The sequence below is a fragment of the Thamnophis elegans genome, chromosome 10, assembly GCF_009769535.1.
Source record: "Thamnophis elegans isolate rThaEle1 chromosome 10, rThaEle1.pri, whole genome shotgun sequence".
In the NCBI taxonomy this organism is placed as follows: Eukaryota; Metazoa; Chordata; class Lepidosauria; order Squamata; family Colubridae; genus Thamnophis; species Thamnophis elegans.
This window is the reverse complement of record NC_045550.1, coordinates 29,820,465-29,836,993: the sequence shown is the minus strand read 5'-3', so window position 1 is coordinate 29,836,993 and position 16,529 is coordinate 29,820,465. Positions and strand designations below refer to the sequence as shown.

General features: G+C 38.1%; 1 pseudogene; it reads right to left on the bottom strand.

The window, feature by feature from the left end:
- LOC116514181 overlaps window positions 1-16,032 on the bottom strand; it is a 64,776-nt pseudogene extending 48,744 nt beyond the window's left edge.
- Window positions 16,033-16,529: the final 497 nt, after the last annotated feature.

The following is a 16,529-nucleotide window of genomic DNA, read 5'->3' as shown; positions in this document are numbered from 1 at the left end:
TTGAAATAAAATCCAAAGGAATGACAAAGTCATCTAATGGGGTAAATCATAGGGCAAGTGTGATGTACATTCCCCCTCTCACTTCTCTGCCAGAGTGCTTGCCTGTAACTTTCCCATCCTTCTCCTTTCCTGTCAGTCAATGCTACTGCTCATATCTGGACATGCCATCACCAAGGAAACTCCTCGCCTTGATCTTATCATATTTTTAACCTCTCCAAGCCGATCCTGCTTGAAATTCCATATGTATACCCAAGCATCCAAAACACATTTTCATTCAGACATGGAATCAACATTTTGGTGCATGGAATGGTTTGTCTATGGATCTTTTGTGCATCCCCAGTAAATACTGTGTTCATTCTCTAAAGTTGATAGGCACATATAATCACTGGGAAAACAAGAAGAAACAAAGATAAGAATTAAAAAGATAATTCTCTCAGTAGAGAGTTAATGCCATATTGGGAATTTTAGTATTCATTTAATTAATCCTGATTTTAAATTGAACCAACTTTCTAAGAACATAAAATTATTCAGTATGGTCAAGCGGGAAGGGAAGGGCAGGATCTTCCCAAAGACTTTTAGAAGATGTTTACCTGAATGATAACTAAATCCCAGGTCATGGACACTAAATCTATTGATGGCTGTAAGTCATGAACTTCTGTGAAGACTCCATTTTTAGACACAGCATGGAAACCAACAGCAGATAATATGTGCTGTTTGTAACTTTCGTGGAAACAATTGCCCAAGGAACCAGATATAGGAATAGAAGGACTTTTTGTTGAATCCAGGAGGACTGCTGTGAGCAAAATGTATTACAGTGCAATTTGTATCTCATAAATTCATGATAATGCTTTTTTGTTACAAGAATGAGTCCACTCATGGATGATTATTTAGGAAGGTACTAGTTGTTTCTTATATTAGCTATTGTATGAAATGAGTATAATGCAATGCAATGCAATGCAAATTTAATATACCCTAATCCCATTAACTAAAGCAGGCTGAAGATGCTTTGCTTTTCCAGATGTTCCTAGAAAAGAACTCCCAATGTTATTAATCATTAATGATTAATCAGCAATTGGGCTGCTAGGAATTATAGTTCAACATCTGGATGGCTACAGTCTCCATCCTTAGCTTAAATATATGGGACTGAACAACATAAGCTAGTTTACACCTGATCACTGAGCTGCAGTATTTAAATAATATATCAGTTTAAATATTTTAAGTTTAAGTACTTTTATTCAAGTGAAAAGGTATCAGATTAAAAAGATTTCTTAAAAACAAAAAAGCATAGGTTGATCCTACCTAGGAAAAGGAATTTTGACTTTTATTATATATTCTGGTTTTGTGGGTTAAATAAAGGCAAATTTTCAAGTTCTCATCTAAACCACAGGGACCAGAGATTTAGTCTTCCAAGCTTTCGGATTCTGCTGGAGCCCATCCTTAGGAAACTTCTCTATGTGTGCACTGACCTGTTCTATGTGTAGTAGTTATGGAGTGTCTGATTGTATGCGGCTTTTAGTTGGAATGTTGATAGCCAGCTTTTAAAGGCAAATTTCCCCAAGCTGGACAGCATCTCTTCAGCCTGTACCTCCTAACCCTAGTCATGGTCAAATTAAGCATAATAAACATAAAATTTCAATACATTAAATGCTTGACACTTAAGATTGAAATAGACTGAATATATGTTATGTTATATGTGTTTAGAAAATATTAAACTATTTTGGGGGGAAAAGGTGTGCATTTTTTACTATTGACTTTCACAAAGTGCAGAGTAAAAGAATATACATCATTTCCATACTTTTTTCCAAAGAGTGATTGTGATCATGGTTTCAGGTAGGTGGCAACCACTTTCTACACCCTTAAGTTGCTCTTGATCTGTGCTTATGCCAGCTTGACTCTATGCCAATTTAAGAAAATGCTATCTAGACTAAGACCTTTGGCAGCAGCTTGCCAAAGATTCAATTCAAATCAGATTACAGGATATGATGACAACTTCCCTATTGCTACCATCCTGATCTAGTATAGATTCACAAATACCTGTTCCCAGTCCAGACTGGTGAAAAGTCATCCAGGCAGTTTCTTGTTTTAGGAAGGATTGGAATTTTGTCTCCCCATTCCTATTGCAGCATCTTAACTACCATATCTCACCAATCTGTCTGGCTCTCTACTAACAGATGTGGGTGTAAAACACAAGAAATTAAATTGGTAGATACGAATTTAAAACTTAAAGGCACCTGTATGGCACAACAGCTTGAAAATAAATATCCCTTTCTTGCATTTTCCCAACATGCTGCGCCCTTTACTTTGTTTTCAGCAAACCCCTGTAGTTTGATTGGTTATTGTTCAGAGGCAGAAATGCCCCCTCATATTTTCCAAGCTTTTCTTTAAGGAAGTCTGCTGCAACTTCTGTTACAGTCCTTTCTCAGTGATGTAGAATGAAAGCATTTGATATCCAGAACAATCTTGGTTAAATACCTGGCAAAAATATATTTTGATTATATTTTTCCTTCTCTGGATTAATTTTCCACTAGGATTTCATTGACACCATTTTGTCATGTTTCCAGTCACTTGAGCTAGAAGAGTTTCACACATACATCCCATTCAAATAGCCCAAATAATCAGGTTCACAGTCTGATAAACAAGTGTTGTAACCTGTAAACTAAATAAGATGTGGAATGGAAGCTGCAGTAGATCCTTCTTGAGGAAAAACTCAGAAAATGGTGAGGGAGCATTCTTGCTTTTGCATAGTAACCAATTAAACTGCAGGAGTCTGCCTAGAACAAATTTAAGCACAGCAGGCGACTTGAACAGCAAAACCTGAGCTTACACAAACCAGGAGTTATTACTTTCAACTTTCAAGGACAGGAAAACACTGCTGAATGTCACATTTGTAGGTGATTGTACACGAGTAGAACATTGTCCATTCTTACCTTCCAGAAACTGTTGCTGATCCTTATTCACATTAAAACTAGCTGGAAATATGGATAAGACCTAAGACATTTTAGTGCATCTGGTCCCCCCCCCATTATTTGTAGAAGGACGTGAATCATCCATATTTTATGGTCTCTTCTGAAATGCTCAGGCAAGAAAGATATTAGTCAAAGCTCATCTCTTACTGAATGCTAACTCTTTCTTGGCACCATAAGGAGATAAGGTCCATTTTTTTATGTTGGTAGACCACACCAACAAACAAATAATACAAGGTTCAGCTTTTCAATCACTGTAATATCTTAGAAGAGGGAAATAATCCAGATTGGATGAAGTATTATAAAAACAGTTTCAAAGTGTTAAGCTCTAGACATAAAGAATAGACTATTCTTTTTTAGGAAACCAGTATTGTGCCAGTTTACACATTTTATTGTATTATATTTAGAATAGTGGGAGCTCTCAACCCTTAGTTATTCCACTCACATAATCGTCATAGAGCAGTTCCATCAAATCACAGTATATCTGTGGCATCCAAAGGTTAGGATAGAGCAGTGATGGCTAACCTTTTTTGAATTGTGTGCCAAAAGTGGGGGGAGTGCAGGGGGAGGTCGTGCCTGGGCAGCTCCAGTTTGCTCATAGGGGTGTTTTTTTGCCTTCTGGAGCCTTCAGGGAAGTCTCCTAAAGGCTCTGAAGGGCAAAAAAACCGCCGCTATGAGTAAACCGGAAGTTTGTTCCTGGAATTCTGGTTTGCCTGTAGGGCCGGTTTTTCACTCTCTGGAGGCTTCAAGAAAGCTTCAAGAAAGCCTCCAGAGAGCGAAAAATGGCCTTAAGAGAAGGCCAAAATCAGCTGGCCAGTGTGCGCTTGCACGCTGGAACTGACAGGGCAACACCTTGTGTGCCCTAACAAATGGCTCCATGTGCCACCTTTGCACAAATGGCTACACAAGCCATAGGTTCACCATCATGGGGATAGAATATCAATTCCATTTAGGAATTTTAGGCTGAGCTGGCTTTATAGCCTATATTTAATTCAAACAACATTCTTCTGGAATAGTTATTATTCAAGTAAAGAGTTATCTGGAACTACATATCATTTCAGTCAACAAAATATAAAATTTAATTCTGCTTTGAGGGTTAAAGTAATCATATTTTCCATTCATAACAACCAGGAATATCAATCTCACTATAAAAAAAATGATCACAAGGATCAGCCTGCTTATGCATGGAGGTGTTTTGTACCAGTGATTCAACAAGAGTCATGTTTTTTGAGTGAGGAATTCTGCCAAATTCTGTTATTAAAAGAAGATGAATTTTACATCAACCCCACCTGATATCTCCTTGCCTGCAATTCTTTCTCCCATCAATATAGTATGTCTTCATGCCAGTAGAAAAGACGCTTAAGTAGAAATGGAATAAAAAAATCTTATTTCTAGCATTCTCTTAAGCTCAAAGTAAGGGCTTGCTTTCTTGGTCTGTTTAAGTTTAAATGAAACAAGCAAATTAATGACCGACAGCCTGACATGACCTACTGCATAACTCAAGATGCCAGTCCATGTTAATGATGCCTTGACTTAAGAAATCATCTCTGTAGCTTCATATGCATGATTTCATGGACACTAAATGTAACCATTTTCTGCTAGAGGGGGATGTATTTTACAAACTCCAAGCTCAGCCTGTTTTAGGATTATTTGATGGTCTTTTCTGACTGAATAAAACTAGTAAGATTCCAAGGAGGGTGATTTGGCCTCTAATTCAATTTCTATCTGCGCACCATTCCATTCTCCCTGTGTCTTTCTTGGTGCGCTTAAATGCTCTCAGCTGATCAGAAAGCAACCAACATTTGTTTCCCTTTAAAAATAGATAATTAATTGCCTTCCAAATTTTACTGATGACCTATTCCTACATCTTGAAGATTACTTTTACACTACCAAAACACCAGAATACAATTTTACACACACACACACACACACACACACACACACACACTTTGGTGGGTGGGAAAATATTGGGAAATAGAGGGGACTGCTAGAAGAACTAGCATTCTTATAATATTTCAATGCAACCTTTATTTAGCACTCCTTTAATGTTAAAATTAATGCATTTGTTTTTTAAAATATTTTTGTCCTGAAATAGTATATTATATGAGAAAACTGATAACAAGATGCTTTTCACCTTTAAATAAAGTCTATTTTGATGTAGGATAATGATTTAGGTTCTAAATCATTAGATAATGGTTTAGAATCTGTTAAAATAAATTCAGAAGGCATCTGTTGTGAAAACATGCATAGATGCAAAGTTCCATTAAAAGTCAGATGGGAATAACAAGGAGAGGAAAAAACTTAACATATTTAATTTTAAAAATCTGCTTAGGAAGCTCCCAAAACAACAGCCGACAACTCTTTCCAATTAACAGTATCATCCAGGTACTTTAGATCTTTTCTGACTGAAGGATGTCTGAAAGATCTGGGTTCCACTCATTTATTTCATTGTTAACATGTTTGGAAAAGTACATTATAAAGGATAAATAAAAGTTATTTTTGCCAAGGATTCCATTTGGTCTACGCCACAGAAAAGTGAGCTTGAAAATCTCAGATATAATGAAATTAGCCATGTTATAAATTAACCAGCTGCTCAGCAGAGATTTTTTTTTTGTATTGCATCACAGCCTAAAAGAAATATCTGGTCTCCATACCTGTTGATTTAAGCTGAAGCCTCCCCTTTGAGGCTTCTTTAGATTTCAGAAATTGATTTTAAAATAATTATAAATTTTAGAAGAAAGGGTTAATCAATAAAACTTTGTCATGACAGTTAATAAATACAAGATGGAATTGTTTCTAGACATTTTTCCATTATTAGGTCTTATTCTCACATTCTCTTTGGCATGAATCCTCCACGAATCATTTTTAAATGACACAATATTGTCTTCATGTCATCCTTATCCCACAGTATTGGTAATTTAATGTCATATTTAGCTATTCCAGTTTTAAAACATTTAAAATATTTAAAGTGTTCTCTCTTCTGCAGTAACAATTGTTGCTACAGATATAATCTGTCAGCTTCTGCTTTGCTATCGCTTCAGCTGCCATGAAACGGGGAGGGAGGGCATGGTATTTGGGAGGGGTTACTCATTGTGCTGGTGGAAGGTTCTGGAGTTCACTGACTGATCGGGCTGCGCATGCGTGGGTGTTTCCCGCCAGGTCTAACGGCACTGACATTCCATCTTCATGATGCCTTTTGAAGTTATCTTGCACCTGACATTTGGAAGACTTGTGATTGGGCTGGGACTGTGATGCCAAGAGGTGGGGAATGGGCTATTCTATATATCAACTGCTTTCGCGCCTAATTAATCAGACTTCGCTATGCATTGCCTTTAACCATTTTTAATTAGTAAAAGTACATTTGATTTCTACGCATGGAGTCTCATGGTCTTTCTTTCCTAATTAACTAATGGAGAGGAGCTGACAGTTAGCGAAGTCTCAACAACACCTTTCCAGGAGACTACAATCTACCGTGGAAGGTGCAAAATTACAAGGAGACAGAACAGGGGGGAAAAAAATGTCTTCGCCAGCCAGCAATGGAGAAAAGGACAAAGAACCCACTGATATCTTGTTTCCTGAAGAATTGGCTCAGCTGGAGATATCAAGCCCTGCTAGTCCCCCCCCCCTGTTGGTCTTTGTCGGTGGGACAAAGAGAGGAGGGTGCAAACTGGGATGCGGCCGTTACCAGAAGAAGACACCAGGAAAGGCCGGTTGAGGCGGGAGCCGAACGAAGACCCCAGGAAAGAGATCAACCTGATTACTTGGAACAGAGGTACTCTGGGCAAAGATTTGGGGAGGGTGAAGAGGCCGAGAGGGGGTGGGAGCAAGAAAACCCACGAGCAGCTTCACCCCCCCCTGCCAGGGGTGCTGCCAGACCAGGGGCCCCACCCCCCAGAAGACGCAGAATGGCTAAAGTCCCCCCATTACCTGTAAAATATGATGGAAACCCAAAGAAGCTGGGGTCTTTCATCATGCAAGTTTATAATTACATGGAAATCTATGGGCCCGATTTTGAATCAGATACCATGAGAATACGCATGGTTTTGCTTGCATTAGACGAAGAGGCCTCTGACTGGGGAACAGGCTTACATCAAGCAAATTCCCCCCTCCTGAGGAATTTCAATGCGTTTATGGGAGCTTTCAAGAGACGGTTTGATGACCCCCTGACTGAGAAACGGGGCAAACTGAAATTTATGACCCTCGCGCAGGAGGACAGGCCTGTGTCCCAGTACATTCAGGAGTTTCAACACCTATGTAATTACATGAGGGGATGGGGTGAAGAAGCCCTTTTGGACAAATTTGCTTTGGGCTTGGATGAAGATATTTATCAACAATGTGTTAATCGCCACCTTCCCAAACGCTTAACTGTTTGGTTTGAAAACGCGGCGGACACTGAACTGGATTTAATGAGACTCAAATGTGCTAAGGAGGAGAGGCAGAAGCAAAAGGAGAAAGCTGCGAAATCTTCCCCCCCAAGCCGCAAAACCCCTTTCGGAGGCAGAGGCGAAGGGAGGGGAGGCCCCTCTGGAAAATCCAGACCGTTTGCTTGCTTTCGTTGTGGGAAAATCGGCCATCGCGCGCCTGAATGCCGCGCCAAGCTGTCCACGACCGCCCTAACCCCTTCCAAATGGGAGGGAAAATCCACCAAGACCTCAGATAAGAAAAAGAAAGAAGCGTTCGCCGTTGATTCCACCCCCCCCCCAATTCGGCCAGGCTTTGGAGGGAGAAGCGGATGTCTCCACCAGCTCCTCTGATGACTCCGATGACGACGCCTCACCTCGCTGGGTGAGTTCAAACAAAGGCCCTATGCTAATCCCCAGAATCAGTGTGTTACTGATTCTGAGTGTCTATTATCCACTTTCCATTGATTTGGTCAACAAACAAAAATTTTTAGTTTTGTCATTAAAGGTACAAAAATTGTTCCTATCCCACAAGTTACATCCAGATGATGCTAACCACAGCCATTATCTGTGCTATCTCAACTGAAGCAACTTAGCCTGACTGACAAGTCACAAACATGGAGAAGGAGCATAGGGTAAAGGAGGAGGGAGCACCTTTGATACTCTTTGTAATTCCTGCAGTGATGACTTGTCAGCTGAGCTGCTTCTAAACATAGGTCTCGTCCCTTTTTGAAAGAGCAATAAACCCATGACATGAGTGGAGGGTAAAGTGACAGACAGCTCTCCCAACACATTAAACATATTTTGGAAAACTCCACTCTGCCTTCTTATCCAATATCCTGTGTCTACTTCTCATCCACCATCCAGAAATTGCTAAGCATGCTCTAACCCAGTGTTTCCCAACCTTGGCAACTTGAAGATGTCTGGACTTCAACTCCCAGAATTCCCCAGCCAGGGAATGCTGGCTGGGGAATTCTGGGAGTTGAAGTCCAGACATCTTCAAGTTGCGAAGGTTGGGAAACCCTGCTCTAACCTAGTACAAATCTGTTTTCTTAATAATCTTTTTCTGTCTTTCATATAATGTAAAAGGGCCATCTAACAAATGTTGAACATGAAGTAAAATCATATGTGTGGCTATAAACAATAAAAATGTAAGCTGCATTTCTGCATTTATTTCAAATGCTTTTATGACACTTCAATTATTTGGACTCTGGGTGGCTCATTTAAGGTGTAATTTTAATAGTCCTAACTACAGACTTTTTAAATGTAATTCTGACTTGATCTCCAAAGTTGACTTTATGTACTATGCAATAAATATTGTAGTCAGATACATTTCATACCTGCTCCTCTGACCTTAGTAGCAAAGTGTTATGGCTAGTACTTAATAATCAATAATAGAGCTTATTAAAAATATCCATCTTCAGAGAATGACTACATGATATATACTGAGCTACTGAGTTAATAAGAGGAATGTGTGATGAAAGAGAAAAGAGAACAAAAATAGTTTAAGAGGAAGAATCAAAATGCAAAAGTGTCTCTGTTTATTCATAGCTCTACAAAAGTTCCTGCGGCTCTTTTCTGTTATTGTTTTAATTGAAAATATTCATGCAAACTATTTTAGTTTATTATTAAATTTAAATAAAATAGGCAAGGGAATCACATTTTTCCTTGCTGTTGACTGTCATTATTCATGAACATGTACTCCCTTTCGAATTACTTTGAATTAAGGGTAAATACTTTTATCTATGAGTTATATTTTGATCCTCTTCTAATATTTGGCATGTTAAAGTTTAAGCCCTTTCTAGCATGCTGTTCTACCGTTCCAAACCTTTTTATCCAGATGGGCTGTATATACAGTACTTTGTTAGTCTTAATATTCAGCATATAATTCTTAATTTCCAAATCCATCATGATGGCTCTAGAATTATTTTTGCTGGGCAAATGGGTTACATGCTTTTAAACATGGATTCCTCCCAGTGTAGCTAGACCATGGTTTCTATATATACTGTATCCAAAGTATCCTTCTGATTATAGCTTCCTCAACAAAAGGAGTACAGGACCATTGTACAAATATAAAAGTTGTTTCATCATAATATCACCATGCATATGATCTCATTTTTAAAACATAATTATGACTCGCTGTGGATAGCTATCATTAAAATATATGCTTACCAAGAAGGCCAAGAGAATACCAGGCTACCTGTTGAGCAGAATTAGAGATGCTATTAATGCAAGAAAACTTCCTTTAAAATATTCAAGCCTTCTCAAATAATAATAATTTAAAAAGAAGACTGGGTGAAAGTGTGCAAGCTATCAAAATTCTCTTAGCTTGATATTTCCAAGGATACTCAAAGTACATTTATCGTAGCAAAGTTAATGAACACATTACAAATAAAAAAATTCAGTGAGTGCCATAATTATAGTGAAACCAGAGTTCAAATCTTTGAACCTCTTTTTCTTATCTGTGTGAAGTAAAACATTATTCTTTTGAATAAGAGTTATTGTTTCTGCTTGTCTCTTATTTTGGTAACAGACTAATCTAGTATCAAGCTTGTGATTGTGTGAAAACTGCTATCACACAAACAATTAGTAAATGATGCAAAAGGAGAAAGACCAATGGAATAGAAAACTAACCAGTTAGGGTTAGGGTTAGAGTTAGGGTTAGGGTTAGGGTTAGGGAAAAGAGCTGACCATGCTTAAACAGATCCCACGAAGAATTCGGGAACAACGTAGGCAATACCAATTCTTAACAAACGAGTTAAATAAAAATAGAATAATGTACAGATGGTTGGTACCAGAAGGGGTTCTGGTAACTTGGCAAGGAAAAAGATATAAGATAGAGAATTTAGAAGAAGCACACAAATTCTATGAAGAACACTGCAATAGGGAAAGAGAACAAGGAAGCAAAGAGGAACTAGAATGCAGAGGTCAAGAGGAAGAAACATTAGAAGACAGCGGAAGAAGCAGGAGAGTACAGAGGCAAGAAAGAGAGAGAGCAGAAAAGGAAGGTGCGAGAGGGAAAAGTCAGATACAAACTAGAAGTAAAAGAAACAATCCCAGCTAAAGATGGATCAAGAAATAACAATTATGTCGATAAACTTGAATGAACTGAACGTACTAAAAAAAAAAAGAACCCAGTTGTTTAATAATCTTAAGAAATTGTAAGTAGACCAGATATGGGATAATTGGTATAGATGGATGGAGCAAAGAAATAAAAAGCAATGAAAGAATAGAACAACTCTCAAAAATAATAATTATGAGTAAAACAAGGGGGTCATGATTGGTGAAATCAAATCAGGATGATAGCTGGCATATAGACTGTAGAATGATAGAGAAAAAAGGAAATGATATGGGGGGAAAATGGACTTGTGGAAATAACATCCCAAAGAAAACATAAACTGGATTTGAAAGAGACACCTATAACAATAGAAAAAGAAAGGAAGGGAAGAAGGAAAGGAGGGGAGGAAGGAAGTAGCGAATGGAGGGACGAAGGAAAGGAAAGAAGTGGAGGGTGGAAGAGAGAGAGAGAGAAGGAGAGATAGTAGGAGAAGAAGAAGAAATGTGGAGGAGAGGTAGGCGAAGAAGGAAGAGGTAAGGAGAGGTGGGTGGAAGGGAGAGAAAGAGAAGGAGAGGAGGGAGGAAGAGAGAAAAAGAGAAGGAGAGAGGGTAGGAAGGAGAAGAAAGAGGGTAGGAGTAGGGGAGAAGTAAGGGAAGGAAGAAGGGAAAGGAGAGGAGGAAGGAAGTAGAAAAGGAAGGGAGGGAGAAAAGGAAAGAAAGAGAAAATAAGGTGGTGTCATACCAGGTGTGAAGGATGGTAAACAAAGCATTCCAAATTATACTTTATAACCTTTTAAATGGAATAATAATAATAATATAAGAATGGCAAAGAAAAAGAATAACTATGTTAATGTATACCTATAACTGTATGTGAGAAAATAAATGACAGTAAAAATATAAATCACAATATAGATAAATAATACTTGATCATAAGTAGCTAAGTATAAATGAATAAATAAATGTATATAAGAAGGGATAATGAATAACGAGATTATGAACGCAAGATAGAAATGTTATGTATAGAAGGGAAAACACTAACTGCAAAGAAACCGATTCGGAACTGCTGTATGATATATGATGGAGCTTATGGTTCCTACGTTGTTTTTAAGTTATGTGTTTGTTTCTGTTGATGTGTTTATGTGTTTAAAATAAAAAATAAAAAAATAAAAAAAATAATAAAAAAGAAAACTAACCAGTGTGACCATTGCATTATGAGGATCATTAAGAAAGGATAGGGGAAGGAGTCTTGTTCAAAAAAATATAGAAATATCAGAGGAAATGAATAAATATATTTTATTCCTTACTATTAAGAATTTCTATTAAGAATGGGAAAGAGTTTTGGATTTTATTTTCAGGAGGAAGCAGATGCAGTTATTGAAGCCAAATTGACAAACTAAAATTAAATAAACTTTCTGGCTCCATGTAGATTCCACTCAGAAGTTCTTAAGGGACTTAAACACAAAGTTGATGATCTAGGCAATAAATCACAGATCACAGGTTACAGATTAGCTCAGCTTCATAGCTTGACATGGTTAAAAACTCTCAACATGGTTCAATGAGATTTGACCTGAATGAAGCCATGCACAGCAGTTGATGGTTCACTGATAGAGCAAAGATGGGGAAGACTTTTATACTTCAGGAGGTTTAAACATGAGACTTCCTCATTCCACCCTTCCAAAGTAGGCTATTTGGCATCATGGCCTTGCAACTGTATACTTACAATTGTATGTATGTGACAATTGCTGGTTCTCATTTTAAACACCTCAGATTTTATACTATGCCTTCTTCAGGGGTGAAATTTATTTACCTTCGCTACCGGTTTGCAAATATCAGCGTACAGGCCACCTTCCATGCATGTGCAGATCATAAAAAATGGACGTGATGACATCCGGGCGGGTGGGTGGAGCCTGTTACTGACCGTGCCTGCAAAACAGTGGTGGGATTCAGCCAGTTTGCACCTATTCAGGAGAACCAGTTGTTAACTTTCTAAGCAGTTCAGAGAACTGGTTGTTGGAAGAAATCTCATTTTGTTTTTTTCCACTTTACAGGGCTAATCCTGTAAGGAAGGCAGGAAGGAAACATTCTGGTGTTGTTTCTAGCCTGATCCTTATTGCCCTGCTTACAGAAACTGCCTCTCTGGCTAACCCTTAGTACATTGGAACAGCTAAGGTGAAGCGCCCATCTTCACGTGAGTGATGTTGAGTTGGCCACACCCACCCAGTCACATGACCACCGAGCCCCACCTACCCAGCTCGTCATTAGGGCAGAGAACGGTTGTTAAATTATTTGAATCCCACCACTGCTGCAAAGGTAAGTAGAACAGTGAGGGGGCGAATCTGCTGTGCCACTCAATTTAGATTAGCTAAAAAGCAGGAAATCCTGCTTTCTAGCTAATATAAATCACGTATCACAGCTGAAATACTGGTTCAGCCAAACCGGCAGCATTTTTTTTAGTACTGGTACAGGCAAACCAGTCTAAACCAGTAGCATTTCACCCCTGGCCTTCTTCATTTTTCCTTTCCATCTGTGCTGGAAATGTTAATTGATTCTCCCTTTCTTCATTTGCTTTTGGGTAGCTAGAGGAGATATCTCATAAGTCATAACTTCTGGCTGATGTAGAAATTATATTGTACAGCCAGTCTTATGTCTTGGGTAAATGTTGAGGTTTTGGAGAAGGATATGGAGTCCCAGACTGTAGTCCTGGGGACTCACTAGGCAATTTTGAGCAACTTAATCTACTAGCCTAACATACAAAGTTGTTGCTGGGTAGTAAATTAAGAAGGAGGATCACTCTATATAGTTACCTTGAGCTCCCGAATGAAAATAGGATATTAGACAAAGTAATTACATAAATGATGTTGTCAAAGACAATAGAGTAGATATGCCATTTGCTGTCTGGCAAGAATATTCTATGTCCTTCCAATAAATCAGGTACTCTATTCTGGTCATTATGCATCAGAAGTCTAAAATATTTCATGTACTCCTGAGTTAAATTTTAAAATCCTATTATAGTAGCAAGCATTATTTAAAAATTAAAATAAACATCACTGTTCTTTCTTCTGGTTTCAGTTACACAGTTGCCATAGAAAACAGCAGTTTTCTCAAGGTTAAAGAGGTAACAGCAGGCAAGGATTGCAAACCAAAACAAAGTCTCTGGAAAAAAAAGAAACTTAAGTGATGTTTGCTTTTTACAGGAATATGCAGAAAAACAATCAGTTCCATAAGCCATGTCATGGTTGCTAGCCAGCCCGAATTTCATGAGCAAAATCCACACAAACATCACACAAGAAACAGAGATTAGACAATTCCAGCTGAGGCTGCCTCATAGATCAAGCTGCAGCCAGCTATCTTTAATAAAATATTTAATCCCTTGTTTGGCAAAGAGCCTCATACAACATACCTGCTTGGCTTGCCAGATGTGAGGGATTGGGGGTCTTATGTTATCATCATCTGACTGCTCCAATTCTGATGATTCTTGCCTTTGTTTCTCCTGAGGTTGACATTCCACAAATTCTGCTGTAGCAGCTTCTTCAAATTCAGAATTAGCACCTGAGTCCTGGGCAATGACACATGGGAAAAGGATAGGACATTCTTTGTAGTGGCTGATTAAAACAGGAGGACCAATTAAAACTATGGCTATTAACACATCAGCCATAAGATAGGGTGACAGTCACCAATGTAGAGATCTTTGAAAAGGAAATGCACAACTCATGGAAGATTAAGGTCATCAGTGGCTACTAACTTAATGGTCACTAATTACCTCTGGATTCACAAACGGTATAGCTGAATTACAGCTATAACGGGACAACAGTAATGAAGGACTGTTACTTTCCTGCCCATATCTACAACCTTTCTGAATGCATCCGATTGGCCATTATGTGACCAGAATGGGTTGAGCCAACAGGCCTCTTATGTTCTTATTTGAAGAATTACTCTCTTTGACCCATATTATGCTTTCAACAGCAGCCTACCTAATACTTCATGTTCCCACAAGTATGATGATAGCTAGCCTGCAATTATTATTGTTTACAGCTGGTTATTATTTTCTTTTCCATTCACATAAAATAACATGACAGGGCAGATTACACTGCAGGTTGGAAACAAGAGCTACAACTCTAAGTGATTTTTATAAACAATTTTATACTATTGACCAATATTAACAACTGCAAAAATACAAATGGACAAAAACAAGCAGAAGTTTATATTGGAGAGTCATAAAAAATAAAGCCAGAACACTATATCAGAATCTCAGGAAATAAGGTTATATTCAAGGCAGGGAAAAAGAGGGGGAGGACAATAAAGGCTGTTCTAGAATAATAGTGAATTGAATAACGATGAGAGATGTCATACTGAAATTCTTAATCCTCTTACATGAGGATTTGTTCCCCAGCATGAAAGCTGCAACACTGGCCTTTTCATACATTAATACAAAAGTCTCTAAAGTCTTGTGAATTATGTCAGAAAGACTGCTTTGTAGGACTGTCTGCCTTTAAGTGTCTACTTTTGTAATTTTTCAGTGCTGTTGCCATCTAATTAATAGTAAATTATGCAATGAGGCAACCTCTGTATTTTTCTGCATTGTGGTGCTAATATAAATTGAGACCTCCAGAGAATTAATTCTGATAGAACCTGCTTGTATTTAATAAGATGTGAAGGTTTGTGTATCTATATGTGTGTAACAGAATGCTGTAAGCAGTTTCGGTTAAAGCTGAATTGCAATACTTGTAGGTTTTCAATAACATTGGAATAGGGCATGTGGTAGATAGTTCTTAGATGGAGAACAGCTAGGAGCAGCAAAGATGCTGTGAAAATTGATTCACAGAAAGTAAACATCCTGATTTTCAGGCCGTTATCAAAACAAGGAACAGATGGAATTCTCCCGCCCAAATGAAAACTGTTTCTAGCTCTCTATGCAGAGTGGGTGGGAGAAAATGATGCAAGAAATGTGAACATTGATTATTATAAATAGAATTTGCATTTGATATTCAGCAGTTGCTAAAATTCTTTCATGAGGGCTTATTAGCTTTTATTCAAGAATGATCTTAGAAACTCCTAGACTTCTGTGGCTAGTTCATTAGTTTCAGTTCAGTCTCCAGAAGAGAGGGCCCAACAATTGCCTCTCTGCCCTTATTCAATCACAAGTAATCATGCACCAGGCTCACAAATCCCACTACTGTCCTATTATGTGGAACCTTCCATCTCTATGAGCTGCTCTGGGATGACAAGAGAATAAGGCCATCACAACTTGATATCCAGCTAGAAGCTACTCTCTTACCACTGCCATGGCTTCTGGTTATAACTTTAGGGTATAAAGTTTGGTTCCATGTCCTGATGGTGAGTTGACAGACTGACCCTGACTAATAATGGCACCTTGGTGCAGGATTAGTAAAGCTTTCCTTTGCCGGTACAATTCACTCTAAATGCAGAGCAAGGAAGAGTTGCTAGCCATCAACGTGCCCCTTGGCTTGTCTCACCCAAGGCTTCAGATTTAAAAATCCTCCATAATGCACCTTCTTTTCAGCAAAGGAGGTATTAGCAATCAGATGTCCTACTTCTGGTCTTTCTCTGTGTGGGAATGAGATGTGGGCTGCATAAAATGTCTTGGTAACCATATGCAGCCTGCAGCACTTGAGTTTGGATTAAGCTATATAAGTACTATAACTTCATTATTGTGTTGGTCTCTATCACTTATACTTCAAGGATGCATTCAGTATGGAGCACTTTTAAAATTGAACAGAGATTTTAAACACTTCCCATATTCAAACTTCCCAATTTTGCAAAAAGACATAACCATTTTCAAGCATTTCAATACTGTGATATGTGATAATTCCTCTGAACAGGAACAGATAGCAGGAGATTTGATCACTGAAGTAAAGAGTAGTTCAGGAGATAATATAGTTTTCTAAACATTATGAATCTGTACATTAAGATAAATTATTAATATAGTTTGTATGATAATTGTCCTAAAACAAATACCATTCTATTCAATTGGATTATAGAGATTTTCGAACCCAACACCAGGAAGAAAGTACCTGTTGTGGAGTTCCACCAATAATATTTAAAACATCACAGGGGATTTTCAAAAATAGCAATAGCACTTAGACTTATA